The 20,695-nt window shown below is 39.9% G+C and overlaps 1 protein-coding gene across 4 annotated transcripts in view; it reads right to left on the bottom strand.

The window, feature by feature from the left end:
- The window catches only part of DISP1 (dispatched RND transporter family member 1), an 84,355-nt gene that overhangs the window by 46,698 nt on the left and 16,962 nt on the right, over positions 1–20,695 (bottom strand). For 2 of the 4 annotated variants that reach the window (XM_052670075.1, XM_052670234.1), the window contains exon 2: positions 9,360–9,495. The exons of the other annotated variants lie outside the window; for them this stretch is intronic. The gene's annotated coding sequence lies outside the window, so the exon portion shown is untranslated. The remainder of the gene's footprint in view (positions 1–9,359; positions 9,496–20,695) is intronic. 4 annotated transcript variants of the gene reach the window in all.

Below are 20,695 nucleotides of genomic sequence, written 5' to 3'. Positions count from 1 at the left end.
CCCAGTCAGCCACTGAGAGCTAATGAGCAGCAACAAGAAAGTCAATCCATTTGTTGGAAGATATTCATCCTTGCACACTATATGCCCTTTCCAAAACAACTTCTGTATAAATCTATCAGGGAGCTTGACAAACTGAGGAAAGTGAACCAAGTTTTTCTTTTTTTTTACTTCATCTGAGTGCACTAAATGTAAATTCCTACTCAAACAGCGGAAAAAAAAAAGTAAATAAAATCAAGAAAAGCACTCCAATCAATTTCAGAGGATTTGTTCTTCATACTTGTATGCCACATCCACTACGCTTTCTCTCAAGGCATCATGTGGATCTGCTCATAGCACTCTGACACATATGAAGTCACTCCTAGGTGTTAGAAAACACCCACCTGTGTTCTTCTGAAGTATAAACGTATGTCGATTGTATAACATATTCAGTAAAAGTAAGCATTTGAGTTGATAGATTTTGCTAAAACTTAAAAATTTTGCTCAAGAAAAAACGTAATAAATAAGAAAAATAGAACTGCAAATAGAAAGACTAGGCGTAAGCAAGAGGCACAACAACTGGTTGAAACAATTCTATAAAACAAGCCACTGCTGAATTAGTTCAGAACTCTCACAAAATAACAAGCCAAAGGTCTGTGTTTCAAATGCTTACAAAGTTCCAGCCCCTGTATGCTGGAAAGAAAGGGATTTCTTTCATTAGGACAAGACAGAGGTAAACTACATTATTGACATTCAAAGCCAATATTAAAAATAGTTACAGTCTGTAAGCCACTGAAGGAGTTATTCTTGGGTTTCTTGGTTTGCAATACTCGAACACAATAACTTTATGTAAATTTTCATCACAATTGCTGCATTGCTATCTAGTAGCATGGCCACCGTAACACCAGTCAGAAGCTTCAGTGCCCTTCAGAATATCAGTCAGAGCACGATTAACATGGTCAGGGCTCTTGTTCACAGGGTTCTAAAAGACTGCAGCCATCATGAGCTCGTTTGCAAGAGCGGGCAAACATGAGAAAACAGCAAGCAAAGCTGTGTTCCATTAAAATGGCAGGGGTAAAAAAAATTTGGCATTAGTGTGACTTCAGATGGAGGTAATTGAAGAAAAATTCTGTGCCATACAGTATTTAAAAAACCCCCTACACTTCAAAAATAAAAGAAAAGCTAGGTCCTGTTAAAGTTACTATGCTCCCCCCACCTTATATTTAAGATGGAAAGAAATACTTCCCTCAGGGAAAGGGGCCCAGCTCATAATTTCTGGATTAAACCCATTACTATTAGCTGCAGAGTGAAATTATTAGTGACAGGTTCACTGAATTACCTCTTTACAGAGGTCACTAGAGCTTCCTAGAAACCTAAAACTGCCATTGTAAATTTAGCTAATAACAAATACGTTTTTTAAACTATCAAAATTAGAGGTAAACACAAGAACCTGTTTTAACACTCTAATTACGGTACAATACTTTTTCATTTTCTTCACTTCAAAGTTATAAACTCAGAAATACACGAGTGCTGGCATGCACCACTATTACCTCAACATTTTACATCCACATCTGTGGATACAGAACTGCTGTTGATTTTCAGTATGCTCATTCCTCTCTTAAAACTGCAGAGCAGATCAAGAATACTTTCTGACAAGTACACAAACTGTACTTGATCATGCACTTAAAACAGAAGTGACTTCTGCTACATGAAGTTCTTCACTATGGAATGAAAAAACTGTATACATAGAACAAGAAACAGCACATACAAAATCTTACCTTCATTCTGTTTATCAATGTCATTTTAAAGCTTCACACAATTATCTACAAAACAGCTTGGGCAGAAATTGTTCAGTCCATCACTTTACAGACCCTGCTTAGCTCTGCTTATGCTTCTAAGACTAATAATAAACTCCATGCGTTTCATGTAAAACACACACAATCCTCAAAGTACAGCCTGTGCTTCCTCCTTCCCAGGTAAGTGACCTCAAGGTTGGATTACAAAGCCCTGTTTCCCTTGCTTGCACTCTTCCTCGCCACGGACCTGTAAATTTTACACTCCTAATTGCACAAAGAATGTTCCTGCTCCCGAGAACGTTCTCAGGCAAAGCTGAGTAGCAAAGTCTCTACTACTTGGTCAGAAATCCAAGTTTGAATTCCTTCTGAAGGAAACTCCCCAGTCTTCCCTAATCCCCATGCAAGAGCATCTTTTTCCCTGTTTCCCCCCAGGTTTTAGTGGATGTTGTCAGACTTGACCAAGAGCCTTAGAAGCAATGACAGCAGCTAAAAGCATTTTGAAGTCCCCATTTTTAATTAAACCTCACTTCAAAATGCATGCAATTTTGCTATTGCAACTGTGCCATCCTTGTTAGTACTGAACCTACATAAGTTCCACAGTTCCACATGCCTTACATAGATCTGAAGTGTGCTGCTATAAATGTTTTATTTGCCTCTAAAAAGCTATTGTACAAAGGTATCTGAATCCCACTGACCATGATCACAAGACCCTGGAGAGATCACCAAAATCCAACTGGTGTCATATAGACCCTGTCCATGAAATAAACAGGTACCAATTTGTAATTATAAAACCAAACAACCACAGAGTGCAGATTTCATGGTCTAGCTTCAATTAGTTTACAGTTGCTTTTCTAATTTACTCTTTTTTTTTCCTCAGTATTTTCAGGGTTTTTGTTTCAACAACTAACACATCTCGTGCAATTACAAAAAATAGCCAGTAAGAGACAGGGATGCAAAAGGCTGAAAAATTACTTTAATAATCAACTCTGAGATTCAGTATTGCCTTTTGTGCTCGGCTTCTGAACAGAGTGGGCAAACAGCCTCCTCTGCTGACCCAAATTCCATATCATAGCGGCAAAGAAAATCATATTGTTCATCTACCTTCTGGCATCAGGTTTTGCTCTCCAAGTTGAGTAAATGGTCTTACTGAAATAAGAATTTCTCTGAGTTGTTCCATTTTATGGAGTTTACTCTAAATTCAGTAAGATTCAGGCAAGTACTTAAATAGCAAAGTGTATCACTCCCACAAATGAAACTACAATAAAAATTGTAAGTAGGTATCTAAGATGCTGAGAATCTCGTAAGAAAACTTAAGCACTGAAGTCTTAAAAGTAGTTTAAATTACTCTACAAAAAATATTTCACAGTAGTTTGCATTGTGTGGATCTAGCTCCCTTTGCAACAAAAGTCACCTGAATCTGAAGAGAAACTTCTGCTAGTCTTCAAGTCATTAGGTGATCTGAAACTCAACAAACTCCTTCAGGGGCTGCAATGAATTACCTACCATCTGGAAACTGTAAAAATCAAAATTATATTAAGAGTAACAAAAAAAATATTGAAGCACGATGGTAAAGTCTGACAGCCTTCCAGGAGAATTAACTGGAAGGCTGCCTTTTCTGATGCGCCATTCCACCAGAGCACTCTGAGCGAGAGCTGAGAGGCAGGAGGCACCAGAGAACGCTACTGAGTAGGCTGCCTCACCTGTGGACAGCTGTCAGCCAAATCCTTGGAGACAAGCCCTTTTCCTTTCTATACAGGTATCTAGCATTCTTTCATTTTAGCTTTGACATCAGATTCCCTAACAAAAAACAAAGAGACTAAAAAAAACAAGTTTCAGGACATTAAAAATCTTTGCAAAAGTACAGCTCCCTCTCTCCAGCCAGCTCTGCACAGTCTCTTCCTGAAAAATATAACATAGTTCAAAATTAAGTCAAAGGATTATTTGGAGTTGTCTCAAAAATCACGAGCCAAATATCAGCTGAAGATATTGCAAAGGCTTTTATACAGGCTCGTAAGTCACATGGCAAATTTTGGCAGAAACAGACTTCAGCCCTTACAACATGCACATTCAGTTTCTCGAACACAGTGCCAAAACTCTTGCAAAGATAAGTGAAATATATTAGGAAAATTGTTTTTAATATCCGCGGAGTTACTCAACCTGAACTGAATTTATCAAGATAAAGAATACATTTTTCTTTCTGCTCTGAGGACAGATGAATCTTCTTTCTCAATACCTAACAGCTGCTGCAAACAATAAATGCTAGAAATTCCCTAGAATTCAACAACAATCTGTTAGGGTGCAGAGGGCTTTGTAACTTAAAAAACAAGTTTATACAACAAACTCTTAGAACTTCTACACCATCTTCTTGATTTCACTCTGCTTCATTTACTTCACCCAACATCATCTAAGCTTGCCATTCACAAAGCTCTCATACCCGTAGTTGTTGTCCATAAAATGGCTTATTCATTTCCCATACTGGCCTTAACTCAGTGAAATATTAGTTTCCCGCGACCATCATAGAGTAACTGATCAAAAACATGCTCCACTGAGAGGAAAAGCAAAAAAACAATCTGACCAAGAACTAAAAAGGCCGCCCTTTCAAAATAGATTTCTTGCCTGGGAAATTGTGTGGTCTATTCGACATAGAACAGTTCTGCTTATTCCTTAATCCAAAAATGAAAATCATAACCTTTAACCAATTTACTGAAAAGCTTTTCTTTGTTCCACCCACAATTTAGGCCAAATGCATCTCAGCACTGGATCCCAAGCTTTAATTTCCTTCTACTTCTGCTATTGTTACGCCAGCACTTTAAATATTTACCCTTCCCAGATTCCTAAAATGGAAGGAGACGTGGCCCTTTTGTAGTGCAGATGATTTGCACAGACCACAAGTAGCGGAGAAATTCTCACGCTTTCATGAGAGGGAATTGGATTTAGAGGACACTTTGCTCATGACAGGGTAAATTACTCTTTAATAAATTTCAATTGAAGGCTCTTTCTAACAGAGAAGGATTACATACACCTTCCTCATATTCAACGATAAACACTGAAGGCATTGATTATCATTCCTTAAAGAAATGAAGACTTACATTTTTTCATGAAGAGTAGATGTGAGTCAATTGCATCTATACCTGGAAGCACTTAGCACTAAGTTGTTGAAAAGTTGTTTCACTGTACGTGCCATTTCAATTTATCTCCAAAAGCATTAAACATTCAGCAGAAGTAAAAGCTTCTCACACACACACACACACACACACACACACCAAAATAAACAAAAAATCCAACAAGGTTAGAAACAAAACGCGAGGATTGAACCACAAGGAAAACAAAGCTGCAGTTTCCTGGCTAAGGAGTGCTCTGGGCTCTGCATTGGCAGCTTTGCCACTGCCACCAGTGTGGGCAGGCAGCTGTCTGTGCAACGCCCCAAACATTCAGCGCAGCCACCAAGATGCATGATCCACATCCCATTTCTCAATCTAAGCTTCTGTTCAGTGCTAGATTTGACAAGCTACAGTAAAATCTAAACAAGATGTAAACAAAGAGTGCTGTAGAGTAATTGGAGACAAAAATCAGTTCTTCCTTTTTTCTTTTGTAAGCACTGAATGACAGTCTCCTAACTTCACAGCAGTCTGTTGCTAAGGCATTTATTCCTCCTGTTGCAATGTAACAGTACAGGAGACTAATGAAAACTCACTACAGGCATTGCAGGGGTCTTAACTGAAGCTGTGAAGTATCAGTATATTATGGTATCCTTTATTTTAAAAAGGTCAAGTTGCATTTTAACTAGAAAGAAAACCTTGGTGCTCCAAGCCTCTTCCTTACTATAGTGAACATTTCTTTGTGTGTTCATTCCATGGACAAAATCAGATTCCACCCTCCCTTACAGATACTGAAAGCTTCGGGATAAGAAAATAAATGAGATCGCCATAGACCCAAGAGTTCCCTAAGAATCCATATGCAATAATTGACAGAGGAATATAATGAAACTGAGAATGAGCAGAAGTCTTCTGCAGAACAGGGAGGTGCAATTCCTCACCATCCAGCTCCAAGCACTGCTGCTGGCTGCATGCTATGCACTGGGAGAAGCGTGCAGGCCAAAGCAGAACAGAGGGAAGCAAGCAGAGTGCCAAAACCCGCCTTTCACCTTAATGGAGCACATTAACTCTGAAAAAAAGATTGATTTCTGTAAAATGTGAAAAAATACTTAAAAGATAGAGTTGTTACTACCAAATCCATTTCACACAGCTCTACCGCTCTAACAGGAACCGTCTCTTCTTATGCTCCAGGCATAGCAGCATCTCCTTTATTCATACTTCCCTTTGTTTCTTCTTTCTCATTTTCTATTTCTGTGTTTATGTCCTTCATTCCTGGCTTTTCCTAATTACAAAATCTTCTAAGTAGAAACTCTGAAGATTTCTAAAAGAGGCAAGCAGTCTCTAGATAAGGAAGGAGAGCTCTCTGGATCTGTCCTGTAGGCAGTCTTAAAATACCTCTCTGCATAAACACTATTTGTCACTGCAAGAAGTTTAGATGTGCAGGATAGCTTTAACCTGCAACTAAGAAGCTTCTGTGGGTTCTGTGGATTCCATTAACCAGTTTTGCCTTTTCATCACTGCAGCATACTGCATTGCAATTGCATCTTCCACAGCACTGAAATGTCAGGCATCATAAAGCTTACTTATGAGGCATGTTTTCGCTTTTCCAATTCAGATTAAAATTATTTGAAAGCAATCTATCCTCCTACAAGGAAATAACCAGATGATGAAATAAAATTTTGTTAGAGATTGGAGGGAAACTAATCTTCAAAGAAGTCAGTGTAAGGATTATATTTTTCCTCCCAAATCGACTTCAAAATCATTTTGAAATGATTCTTTCTCAATTGGTTACAATATTCAACAAGTTAGATTACAATTACACTTGACCAATTTCAAATCAAACTAGGCAGCAACTTCCTACTGTCAGAAGATCACTGAAAAAAACTCTAGCCATTCATCACCAAAACTCCTCTCACTTTGAAAGAAAACAATGAAAACCATTAAGCCTTGAAAACGCAGAACTTTAAAAATAGCAATAGATGCCATCAAACTATATGTAGACTTTTCTTTGTTCACATTTTAAAAGTTGCTTTAAAAGAGAATAAACAAAAGAATGATTATGTGTATCTATCACTTAAAGCACATGGGTGAACAGTTCCCAATTTCCCAACTCACCTCTGATAGCCAGAGTACCAGAATTCACATTGATTATCATGACACACTCCAGATTCCACATCTCTGTGAATTATCTCAACCCTGCAGCTCTCAGAAATCCAGATCACAGCACACCTTGGCTTACCAGCTCTGTACATCAATAACCGTACACTTGGGAATGCCTCTCACATACATTAACGTGTTTGCTAGCAGTATCTAAGAAACTTTTTTTTTTTTTTTTTTTAAAACCAGGTTGACTTCATATTCTTTTAATTGGAAGAGATGAGAAGCAGAAAGAACAAGGCAAAATGTCAGTGACATCCATGCTTTAAGTACAAAAGTGATGTTTTCCTACATTCCAGGGCTGGGCTATAAGCATGAAATGCACCGGTTGACTTTGCCTTCACTTGAAATCAGAAGTAGACATTACCTGTCTTACAGTCTCCAAGGACAATGACAGATGGACAGAAATTAGCAGAAAAATCAAATATGAGCTCTCAATTTATTTTGTTCATGAAGTAGCTAAAGAAAGCAGGTTTTCTTATTGCAACTATCTGAATTTTAAAAAAATCTGCTTCTGAATAGAATATCATAAAAGTAGTAACACTAAGGTAGAAATGAAATAGTTACCACAGATTAAATAGAACCAGATAATTTTTTTTTAAACTTTGCTGAACCACATTATGTGCTTCTCCATTTAACTAGAATGAAAGGGCATATTTCAGCAAAATCTGACTTCAAAGCAGACAGATAAGGCAGCTAGCAACACTAGAAAACTGTAATGGCATCAGTTACGTGGATACACAACAAAGAAATACGCTTGCAGTACTGCATAGCAGGGCACAAAAGTATTCCTTGCCTTGACTGAATAACAGTTCTCAGAGCAGCCAAGGTTAATTTGCATAGTAATGATCAGTCTTAAAATGAGACGTGTTTAGATATAGTTAACAGTTCTGTATATATTGTAAGAAGCAACATCCAGAAACCAGACCAAGACAAGTCTTTCGGAGCAGTCAGCGAACAGAACAGAAACCTTCCCAACACTCAAGAACTGGAATCGCCAAGCTCCCAGGGCTGAGCAAGGTCCTTCCCTTCCTTGCCCAGGGAAGAGTGTGACTCTCAGGCAGCAGCTGCCTGTACATTGAAGTCTCCACTGGAAATCATGCTTACGTGCAACATCTGATGTACTTCAGGTAAGTGAAAAACTTCATTACAGCATTCCAAATATGTTTTCAGGAATAGGGGCACACTGAGTTAGGGGCTAAAGAAGTGGAGTTGTCAGTTGTAACTGCATCAGAAAGGAAAACGAGAACACATTTCCTGGGGTTTTTAAAATTACACTTCAAGAGCTATTGTTAGTAATAGTTGCTCCAAGCTGTAAAAACTGCAGCCTTGGAGGGCAAAAGTCAGAGAAACCCTACTGATTTTCCCCAGATTACTCACAGAATTGAAAGCCAGCCTCAAGGTTATTAGAAATCTCCTCACGTGCCCACAGTATACTTTTGCAGCATTCCTGTTTACAACTCTTTAATGAAGTGCAGCACCAAAGCGGAAATCCTCCTGCCTGCTACTAGACAGTGCTGAAACGCAATCTGGATATTCACCTATTCCATATTTGCAACTGAAAAGTTTACAAAGAAAAAAACCAAAACAGTAGCAAACAAATCTTTATTAACTCTTTCCTACATGGTTCTAAAGCATTTTATAACAAATCATCACAGAAGTATCAAAACATTATCAATAATATTGATACGAAAATGCAAATGTTCACAATTATTTATGATATAGCACATAGTTCAATTTTAGAGTGTCACAGAAAGTTTTACTTCTAAAAATATTTTTAAAAGCAATCTCAGACTGATAGAAACAATCCAAATAAAAAGTGCGTAGTTCAACTGAGCACTGCTGTTTTGACACGGACTGAGAAATCCTAAAGATCAAGAGAACCAAATGGTGGCATTCAAACATTCCTATCAAGAACGAACCACAGGGTTTGTTACAGATATGTCTTCCCTACACTGTGTATAAGCACATAGAGGATTTCAGCCCAACCAATGCCATCATTTGAGCCCGAGTACCCAATCCTATACAAACACTTGGTTCCATTAGTTTCATTACATTCCTACTTACACAGAACAGAAAGGAAACTGACTACCACCTTCCAGCATCAAAACATGACTTGCCAGCCAGAAACTCAGACATACACAGATTGGAATGGGAGGCCAACAGGGCTCACAACCAGAGCCTGTATGCCAAAAATCACCACTCATAAGGCAGCCTCTCAATAAGTTGAGTAGAATAAAGCAGAGCTGAGGAGAGATTCACATCAGACAAATAATAAGTAACACATGCATGACAAAGCAGGACCCCCACATAGGAGCGCCATTGGTGTTCTCACCTTGCAGTGTTCCACTTTCCTCCTCCAGAAGAGGAAGATCTCTTTCTCCTCCAGGATCTCCAGCTTGTTGGCAGCAGCAGACGTCCCTTGGTCAGCTCCACCGCTGTTACTGGAACTCTTGGTAGCTTGGTTCAGCCTTTGAGGTGGAGAGAAAAAACAAAATCCACGGCCTCATCAACAGGGACACAGGGTGAGATATTAAGAAAAAATTACACTCAGAGTGGTGATGCACTGGCACAGGCTGCACAGGGAGGTAGGAGTCACTATCCCTGGAGGCATTTAAGACTTGTGTGGATGTAGCACTGAGGGACATGGTTAGTGGGCATGGTGGGGATGAGCTGACAGTTGGACTAGACGATCCTAGCTGTCTATTCCAATTTTAATGATTCCATGACTCTCAACATGCTCTTGAAGTGAAGTGCTGAAAGTGTTGCATATTAAGACAAAAGGTTCCCAGAAAAGCATGAAAAGGCTTAAAAGACTGGACTGATTTAAGAAGCAGAGTGAGGTTGTAGAACAGCAGAGACTGAACGTCATTATCAGGCTGGAATACAAGGATCTGACCATGACATGCCAGGGAGGAACAATCACAAGGAACCTCTTTACCTCCTTTAGAAGAAAGGAAAGTAGGGAAAACACTCAAAGCAGCCGGCCACAGGTAACAAAGTACCTTTCTCTGTTACTAATTTACCATAGCTGTGGGAGGTTTTTCTGTTCCATCAGTGCAACAAATGTTGCAGAACATTAAGATAAGACATTCACTGTAACAGCCTGGAAAAACATTTTGTGATATTTAACTTCTCTTCCTTCCTTGCAGCCCAAGCAATAGAAAATGGAGCAAGCAGAAAAAAGCTTTTCTACCAGCTACTGCTGTTTTACTTAAAATAAGTTATAAACAGAACAAAGCCAGCACATCAAGAGACAGAGGTAGCACAGGGATGCAGGCAAATACACACACGTTTAGCATCTGAAACAAAAAGCTCTCTGAATACCAACTGCCTCAAGCTTCCATTCATGGAATTTGCCATTCCAAGAAGGGTTTACACGGCAAGAGTTCACCTTTACAACAGTGCAAACCTGGAGGAGACAAATTGCTTTTCTGATTTTGGTTTTGGGTAGGGTGTTGGTTGCTTTTTGCATCCTGGAACTAGCCTTAAAGCACAGAGACATCCTAAGTCATAAATCTTACTGCACGACATGCAGTTTTAGAGTCCCAAGATATTGCTGTCATTTGTTATCTAGGCACTGCTGATTCACTGTTTGCCTGTATGTGTTGAAAAGACTGCTGTCATATGCAACATTCTGCATCCAAGTTCAGCATCTTGTTTGTGTTAGCATGAACTTTTGCCCAGTCTTGACTGATTGTGCTTTTTGCACAGGAAAAGCTTAAGATGGAGTTTAGGAATTCCTTTGTCGGCAGATTCTCCCTCCCTTTCCCCTCTTGTGTACATATATATATATAATCCATTGTATTTTGGGGTGGATAAGGAAGGAGGAACAAAGCTTTCAATTAATTATCAGAACAACAGATAAACATGGCTGCATATACTTTCAGTAAGTCAGACCAGGGGTTACCTACACACTGTACCCCTGGGAATGTAAGAACAAAGAGTATTATTCTCCCTGTACTTCAAACTACTCGGCTGGAAGAGCAGCTCTTTCTGACTTGGAAGAGGCTCCTGTCTTCAAGCCCACCCTGAAGAGCAGCTTTTGGCCCTCTTCTCCTATGAAATGAACTTGCCATCTAATGTGCTGCCAGCAGCACGTTTGCCTGCTTGCAGAACATCACTAGCCTCCAGCTGGCCCAAAGTACATTTTACAACTTGTATTTGTTCACTACACTCACATCTAGATATAGCCTTATGATTTAGAGCAAAACATTGGCTGGATCATTTAAGAAATAGGACAGATGTTCATTGGGTAGCCATACCTATGCCCGTAGGGATGAAGCAGACAAGTAGTTGGCTACACACTGCACAGAATGTGAAAGACATTCACTTGCCTAGGAGAAGAGTTGTGTAAAGCAATAAGATTTAAGGATAATTTCCATTGCTTCGACATGACACAACAGTTCCCTTATCTGCCAGCCCCAGCAAATAGGTAAGTTCTCAGACTATGAAAACCAGGCATCTGTCCTGGAGCTGCTGGGACAAACTGAAGATAGGAAATGATGTTTCAATTTCCTGAAAGCCTTATGGCTGGTAGTTTCTGGAAAAAACCTCCTACCTTTCTTAGAGAGTTTGTACACTTGAATTCTTAGAGCACTGGGCCCCAAAAACCAGCAGAGCTGCTCTGTGAAAGGCAGTTTGGAGTTGTAGCCACTCTTTATATACTTCAATGAACCAGTCACATCCACAGAGTCTTAACAGAAAAGTCCTATATTCTTTTTGCTATTTTTTAGCTAACCATAGAGCTACAAGTAACTCCACCCTGCTGTTACCCAGGGAGTTCAACTACTACTAGCTCAACAGCTTTAGATCCTTAAAATGAAACAGGACTGCATTTACTCTCTGTATTAACTTCAGACGATACTGCCTAAACAGAGCAACTGCCACCAAGCAGTTATTTAAATACTATTAGAAATTAGAAGAATTTTAAATTAGTTTCTAACCTGAAAACAAGCACTGAGAGCTTACAAGACACTAAAATATATGGGATGCTGAATGATTCAGTAAAAAACTACACCACATAGAGATTAGGAGAGAGAAATGAAGATCTCTACCATACTAGCTGATAGCCAGCTTCAGGCAGCATACATTAAAAATAAAATAAAAAAAATCAGACAACTTTGTCACTGCTCATGCAAATGGAATGGGCAGCTTAATTTCAGAGCTGACTGTCTCAAAGGGTCAGGAATTACTAGGCACACTGGAAGCTGCTTCTACCGTACTTAACCGCCAAGCTGATTTTCTTTATTAGAAATCTCACTGCTCCACAGTAGACAACTTGCACTCAGGAGAAAACTCAAGATGCAGGGAAGAGGATAGAAGTGCTCTCAAAACAGCCTGAAGTTACTTGAGCACATCCTGAAGGTAATCCCTCCAGCAGAAGACCCCCAGGCATATTCCAGCCAAGGCCACAAGCTGCATTTGGTGCAAGGTGCACAAGGTGCTCCATCAATTAGCAGCCTGAGAAACCTGCATCACTCCGCCCTCACTCACAACATGAATACTTACTCTGTACCCAAAATGTAATCAAAACTACAACTTAAATAATCAAAAGGTAAATATTTCTCCGCGAGCTGATGGCAAATTTCTAATCCTCTTAAAACTGATTTATGTCAGGAATATGATCTCATGTTTATACGTTCTTTACTTGAGGTGGAAAACTTAGTATGAGCTTTTTGTGAACATTTGCCAAGACCACATCTCCACTAATGATACTTAGGACAACAAGATAGACAGGCTCAGAACAAAGCCTCTCATCGTCAGTATCAGAGTTTCATGCCACTTCACTTTTTTTTTTTTCTCTATAATATCCGATTTTTCTTGAAACTTTGGAATTGAGTTAAAAGCAGTAGTTGTACCTGGCCTGACAATAAACAGAGTTGAACCTATTAGGCTCACAAGGGCAGGAAGGAATCTCAAGTAAATTTCTCAGTGGAACTCTGCTTGGAATTTCAGCGAGGTAATTAAGCATAGACCACTTCAAAGGGGGACGTGTCTGCACTGATCACTGTAACGTGCATTGCTGCAGAAGGGAAAAGCCAGTACTTCAAACAGCATTTGAATAAAATATGGATTTTTTTAAAAAAAGCTGCATAGGAAACACAACACTGACAGACTATTTGAGCAGGCCTGCTTTTCATTTTTTCAGTTAACCTTATTTATGCCTATATACTAGTATTTCTTAACAGACAACAGAACTTAGCTGTTAGCTCCAAATACCTTAATGTAATTAGAATGGATTTAATCATCCATTATAATCATCCAGTTATGCCATGGCTCATAATCCTTCTGTGCAGACTGCAGGGTACAGTAAATCCAGTCCATCTTCTCTCCAGCTGACCTCAGGTGGTATCACACCTGAATGAATGCCATTCAAATCCACATGTCTAACATCTCCAGCTCACGTCATACATGCTACGTTTACTGAAATATCACACACACCAACTTCTTGGCTTCTTTCTTCTACATGCTAGCTTTCTACTCTCAAAATTGAAGCTTTCACAGACAACAAGGGGAAAACACTTTTCTGTGCAGTGCACACATTACCCTCAACACTGATTATTCCTTCTTCATACTCACTGCCTCCCTCCATAGATCTGCAAGTTGCAGTTCCTCTCCTCATAAGGCAAGCTGACAAAGGATTCACTTCTTCCAGTTTGTCTGGAGCAGAAGTTAGACTTGCACCATTGCTTGCCCTCAATCTGCAAGCACGACTGAAAGAAACATTTAAACCACAGCATCAGAGAACAGAATCAGCTGCCAGACTTTAAGTTAGTTATTACTTTGCAGCATCAGCTAAGCTAAAGCTGTGGGGCAAATGACCACTATTTTGGCTAACAAAAAGTTCCAGCTGTTACATAGGATCTGGATTTTTAGAAGAAAAAGTAGAAATCCACTTGCCTTTATCCTAAAATAGAAATCTCATTTTTCAAAGTACTAAAAAAGAAATTAAAAATCTGCAATTCTGTATTTATAGCAACTATATATTTTCGTGCAAGTGTGGGTGTTGATGTATATTTTGTGGACTAAGGTGTGGAGGCTCAGTGAGTTGAACCCGTGCCATAGATGACGTCAGTCAGTTGCAAAAAAATGATTCTGGGTACAGCATTAGAACTGGAAGTACAAGCCAACTGCTCTGGCTCAGTCTCTAGAGATCTCGACACAAGGCAATATTTCATTTGTAGGATGGAATACACAGAAGAGAAAATAATGTACCTGTCTTCCGCAACAGATGGATGACCAAATAGGTCAAGTATCCAAATTACATCAACATGATACAGGGTGGTGTTCATTTGGCCTTTTTGTTTGTTTTTAATATGCTCTTTTTCAGTCATATTTTGTTCAATGAGCTTCAGATGAAGTATGCCATACTCCCAGATTTCCAAACTTACAACATATGCTACCATTACACACACCACACTAAAAAAAAAGAATGCCACCTCTTCAACAGCATCTCTCTCCCAGCACATGCGTACAGACAGAAGTAGCTGCTGCACTAAATGTCACAGCTGAAATGTATTCAAGAAACTCTTCCCTTTCCCAGGCAGGATATTCTCTTACCAACTTAAGCAGTGCTAGGCAGAGCAGAAAGTAAATGCAAGAGCAGTGTTTTATTGTCCCACTCATCTCTTCCCTACCTTTCATAGCTTAATGGAGCTATGAAAGATACCCATAAGGCCTTAAGAAATTTAGCCTTACAAAAATATCATTTTCTTCCTTAACTGTTGAGCAACGCAGCAACATTCTAAGCATACACTCTGTTTTGCAGCACAGCACTAACAAAAACTTGGCTTCTTGCACTGAACCAATGAACAGTGCAATTTGACAGTCAGATCACTAAAAGAGTGGCTGAAAAAAGTCCTGTCTGCAACACTGGCTAATACTGAAAGAACAAGGAGGTGGAGGGATGAGGTAATGGAAACAGAGAAAGCAGTTTATCACTCCTCTCTCCCCGGCTCCCCTTGCAGAGGGGCTTTCATCTGAGCAGGAACAGCAGAGAACTACGTTCCTACTTGTGACTCTTCTTTGAAAAAGTGCAGTACAAAGTGTCAAGAAGTAACAGAAGAGCCGGGGAGGATATGAAGAAATCTGGCATTCCACCACTCTCATTCCCAGTTTAAAACTGGGAGGCAGTCCTACTGCTATTTCACAGTCTGTTGATTTGCTCTACTTTCCACAAACCAAGAATGCTTAAGAAGTTTTAAGCCTAATCTCTGTTTAATGTCTCAGATTAATCATGTTAAAGTTCTGTTTCTGGAATTCAATGTCAACAGTGACACTAGCAGACTTTTAAAATTTCAATAACAAAACTAACAATTTTCTTGCTTCAGAAGATGATCTGGGACTCCTTTTTCTTGAAGATTCCAATGACATGTATAAAGCATGCAAAATAAACCTATGTGTATGCATACTCAGAGAAATCAAAAATAAATCATTTCACATACTTGTTTCCTACGTTTGTTAGATTATGAGAAACCCTTGGCAATGGTGCTGAAGCAAACTTATTTGTGGATTTGAGAAAACATTGTTCTTCTCTGCAGCTCAGAAAATAATTTCTCTTGAAGAAATTGACTCCAATATCATAAAAAATTGCATACGCAACCATATGCACTTCCAATTTTATGGCTGAAATGCAGGAATGATTGTGCTGAATCAACTCACAAGACAATGGATTTCTCAAAATCTCCAGTGATGACAAAATCAGACTCTTTAGAGCAAAGCATGACTGCCACAGCATGGGCAGTTTCCCTGAAAGGCATGTTTTCCCCAAGCAGTCTCGGGTCCACAGGTTTCCACCAAGAACTGCAATTTCTGCGTTATAAACCAAGTAGATTTGTAGCAGTAGTTTATGTTGGAGGCCATTTCTCCCACAGTAGTAGTACTTTGCAATTAAACAACTCAGACTTATGCCGAGCATGAAGTTGTACTAACACTGATGGATGCAGACAGTCACACTTTGTACTTCCAAAGCCCTGGGTAAGAAGCACAAGCCCTTCAAGTTTCTGCAGAAAGGAAAATCAGCAAAAACACTCATTTTTATAAGCAAATAAACAGTGAAATGAAAAAAAAACCATAATTAAAGGGATGACACTTCAGTAACACCCTGATTCTTACCTCCTGTTTTTCCAAGTGAAACATATAATTTTAGAACTCCCTACTGCTGTGCACACCCTGTATCAGAAGAACTCACTTCTGATACGTTCACTTCACTATGGAGTGGTTGGGGGAACAATGAACAAATGCAGGCTGCTCAGAGCACTGCTCAGTCAAGTCTTCACTATTTCCTAAAGTGAAGATTTCAGGCCTCTATGAGTAACCTGTTCCACTGCCCAATCACACACACACAAAGTTTTTTTCTTTCACTGAAATGGAATTTCCTCTATTTCAATTTGTGCCTGTTGCCTCTTGCCCTTTCCCTGGACTTGGATGAAAACAGCAGGAGGGCCACAAATGAAAACTGCAAACTGAAAGTGCTGCCAAGCTCAGAAAGTTGCCAGGTAAGTGAGAGAAATGACTTTTCTCATCTCAAGGTACTGTTGTATTGTTTTGCTTACAAACGTAAATGGGAAATATTTCTAGCCTGCTAATTAGGCACTGCCTGTTTCAATACGTTTTGCTTTCATTTCACTGGGTTCTATGAGCATGGAAGCATAAAAGCACACACAGGCAATTTACATATGCGAGCATTACTGCATGCTCTGTCACCTAAAAAAAGCAAACTTATGTTTTCCATTCCTGCAGACAAACTGTGCCAGTATCTTCACCCACACAGCTGTATTTTTCCTTTAGCCAAATGCAAAACAGTTAAATTCTAAATTTCAAGTAAATATTCCTATAGTCAACATCACACTTTCCCCTATTACTTACCCAAGTGATGAAGCAAACAGAAGGAGAAGGGGTGAAAAAAACAAATCCACAAATCACACAAATTATATTGCTTCCGAGGACATGCTCAGTGGTAAAGTAAGGCACTGGTACAACTTCAGGCATACCCTCTCTCCTACAGAACCTCACCTGCCACAGCTTCCACTAAACCTCTGTCCCACCAGACATGAATACTTACGTGTTCTCACCTCTAAATAGGACATGCTTATGACTGTGTTATTTTAATTGTAAAAGGCTTGGTAAAAGTAACTCTCGTTACTTTGCTGCCTTTTAAAACTACTTAATTCAACTTCTCCCCTTCCAGTTCTTCAGATACACAAATATCTCATTTGAATCGCTCTTAGATTCAATTACTGTACTGGCAAAAAGCAGCTGCCACCTAAGATCTCTTTATCTTTGCTCTCATTTGACTCCTTATGCCCTTCAGCATTGTTGCTTCATTCTCCAAGCCTCTGCTTTTGCTCTGCTCTACCAGAATCACCGAGCTGACTTTTTCTGAATCAGAAATTTTCCATCTAACCTCCATCACGCCTTTCCTTAACAGAGCGGTGCTTTTGCCATCCTGATTATTTTATCTTCCTAGAGGACATGAGAAAAAAAATTAAATCTTTATATAAGACACTAAAGCTACATAAATTGTGAAAAGAAATGGAATATGGCATGACAAAAACTAGATAAGTGTACAGAGGAGATATTCAAAAATAGGGAATTTCATTCCCAATCGTCTCAAAGAGTTAAAGCTCACACATTTATGATATTTGCATTTTATAGTCTCACCTTATATCCACTCTTCCTATCAGCTGTCTGCATCCTATGTATTTAAATACACTGCCATCATTTTCTTCCCACATCTTAGAAGCAGGGTGCAGCTGGATGAAGCCACCAAAGCTGCACTTGGCACAAGGACATCACAAAACAGGACAAAGAACTCAACATCTTACTACAGCCAGATGTTGTTTCTCTTACTGGAGTTCCATGCTCAAGAGTCATTAGAAAGAATATTGCTGCCAGTTGCAGCCTAGCAGTGGAGAGAGATGCAAGTTGTCTGCTCATAACGAGGGAACATTCAATAAAACTTAAATTTGGCACTTCAATATCTTTTAAATCAACCAGCCTTTAGAATGTGCTGCCATGCAATGCTAACCATGAAATACAGAAAGATTTAGTGCTCTGCACATTTCCACAGTTGACAAGAACATTTTAGCTGTTCATAGTGCAAATGCTGACAGTGACTTGGAAGAAAGATACAAGTCTGATGTTTAAGATGTTAAGCTTTGTAAGGCTAAACCCATAACAAATCACTCTCTCTAAGGCAATAAGATTCATAACAAAAAGATTCCAATCCCATACCTACCTCCGGCAGCCCTAGTGCCCATCTGCCCCTGAATTGAGCTGCTTCTGTTGGCAAACACTAGGGAATGTTAGCAAAGACCAGTGAAGACCATTCTGTTCTCCTCAAACAAACACCCTAGGTTGCGTTTCTCCCTTGGCATACTTCAACTGCTTCAAAAGTGGATCTGACACATGCCAGAGCTGGTGTGCACACACGTGAACTTTACTGCCTTGTGCTACTTCATTCCAGAAAGAGTAGAGTTTAACTGCTTGCTGAAACATTTATCTTGCCACTGCCTTCATACGGGACATTTTAAAGGTGCAAGTCTTTCCTCACTGATCATAAAGGAAGCCTGGATGACTTGTACTCACTAGGTACATAATCTTTCCAGTAGCCGAACTTACCCAAGAGGAGCTCTGTTCTAAGCTGTTAAGGCAAAAAAGCCTCAACAGATTCTCCCCAGCACAGCCCAGCCACAGATACCAGACCCCAGCTAGGAAGCAGCCAGGTGGAATGAGACCGATTCAACTCACCCATTCCTATATTCTTTAAATGCCTTTTCTATTGAGAGCATGTCTTATTTTCATAGAATATCCTGAGTTGGAAGGGACCCAAAAGGATCATCAAATCCAACTCCCAGCTACACACAAGACCACCCAAAATCTAAACCCAGTGTCTGAGAGTATTATCCAAACACTCCTTGAACTCCAGCAGCCTGTTCCATGCCCACTGCCCTCTGGGGCAGAACCTTTCCTTCACCCCCACTTGATTCCCCCCCACACAGCTCCATGCCATCCCCTCGAGCCCAGTCACTGTCACCAGAGCGCTGTTCCTCTGCTCCCTGTGAGGAGTTGCAGCTGCCATGAGGCCTTCTCTCAGCTCCTCTGCTCCAGGCTGAAGAGAACAAGGGAATCCAGCCACTCCTCGTGCACCTTGCCCTCCAGACTCTTTCTCATCTTTGTAGCCCTCCTTTGGGCACACATAATTGCATTAAGTACTTAAGCTGCGGTGCCCAGATGTGTGGCCAGTGCAGGAGATGAGGCCACACAGCACACAGCAGAACAGGACAAGCTCTCCCCTCACCCAGCAGCAGTGCAGACCTGAAGCAGCCCAGGGTACAGCTGGCCTTGTGGCTGCCAGTGCACACTACTGGCTCAGGTTCAACTTGCTGCCAGCCAGAACCCCCACAGCCCTTTCCCACACAGCCCTTTCCCACACAGCTGCTCGTCAGCCTCTTGCCCCTAGGTCTGACCACGTAGCCAGAGTTGCCCCATATCAGCTGCAGAATCCAACACCTAGTGCTGTTAAACTTCATGCAGTTGGTGATTGCCCAACCCTGCAATTTATCAAGGTCTCTCTGCAAGACCTCTCCACCCTCAAGGGAGTCTGCAGCTCCTGCCAATTCATCGTTATCCACTAACTTAAATTCTCTCACAATTTCTCTCCTATGTACTTTCCCTGTTGTTCTTCAACTTGCTTTTTCTTCAGCTTTTCAACTAAGCACTCTTCCTGTTTATTCTGTTCCTTTACGCTTGCAAGAGCATTGCTCTTTCTATACACGCCTGGCATTTCAACAGACCTTATTAAAAATCAGGACTTTCTTTTACTCTACTTACTCTGCCAACTCCCCTCAAACTACCAGAGTGTTAAAAGAAGAACTGAATAAATTGGTATAGCAAAGGAATACCAGACATCTCTCCCGTTATTAATAAACCTTTTCATACCTTAGGGTAGATTTGAAGTTTCTTTTCATGCTAACATCAGCAACATCAGCACCGTGTTAATATTTACTTTTACTACCAAGATTATGGTGCTCCCAAAACAGTAATAAATATTGACTGAGTATTCTCAAGAAATAAAGTTCTAAGCTTAATCTACTAAAAATAATATATTTCTTAAATCCTCTAATGACTATTAGAATGGAGAAAGCCATAAAAACCAGAATCTGGCTGAAGAAATTTCAAAGCACCATATTATATGGAAGTTTCTGGTATTTCATGATCAGAAAATTGAGTTCTTCCTTATACAGAGCTACAAAGAGCTACTCAGTCCTCTGAGATTCAAATTCTTCCCATCCATTGAACAACATGGAACCAGTACTACCACAAGTCTCCAACTCAGGCAAGCTATCTCTAGTTTAAACAAAAAAAAAAGAATCAACTTGAAGATTAGTATTAAAAAAGTCATAGAATCATAGAATCACCAAGGTTGGAAAAGACCTAAAAGATCACCCAGTCCAACCATTCACCTATTCCCAATAGCTCCCACTAAACCATGTCCCTCAACACAACATCCAGCCTTTCCTTGAACACCCCCCAGGGTCAGTGATTCCACCACCTCCCTGGAAAATATTCAAAAGTCAAATATTAACATATCATTTGCAAAGTCAGGGTGAAAATCTTGACTTTCAGCCACTCACAGTTCACTGCTTGTTTATGATAGATTTTAAT

The sequence above is a fragment of the Tympanuchus pallidicinctus genome, unplaced genomic scaffold (genome assembly GCF_026119805.1).
Source record: "Tympanuchus pallidicinctus isolate F22 unplaced genomic scaffold, pur_lepc_1.0 scaffold1, whole genome shotgun sequence".
Lineage (NCBI taxonomy): Eukaryota > Metazoa > Chordata > Aves > Galliformes > Phasianidae > Tympanuchus > Tympanuchus pallidicinctus.
Note: the sequence above shows the minus strand (reverse complement) of the source record. Positions and strands in the feature narration are given on the sequence as shown.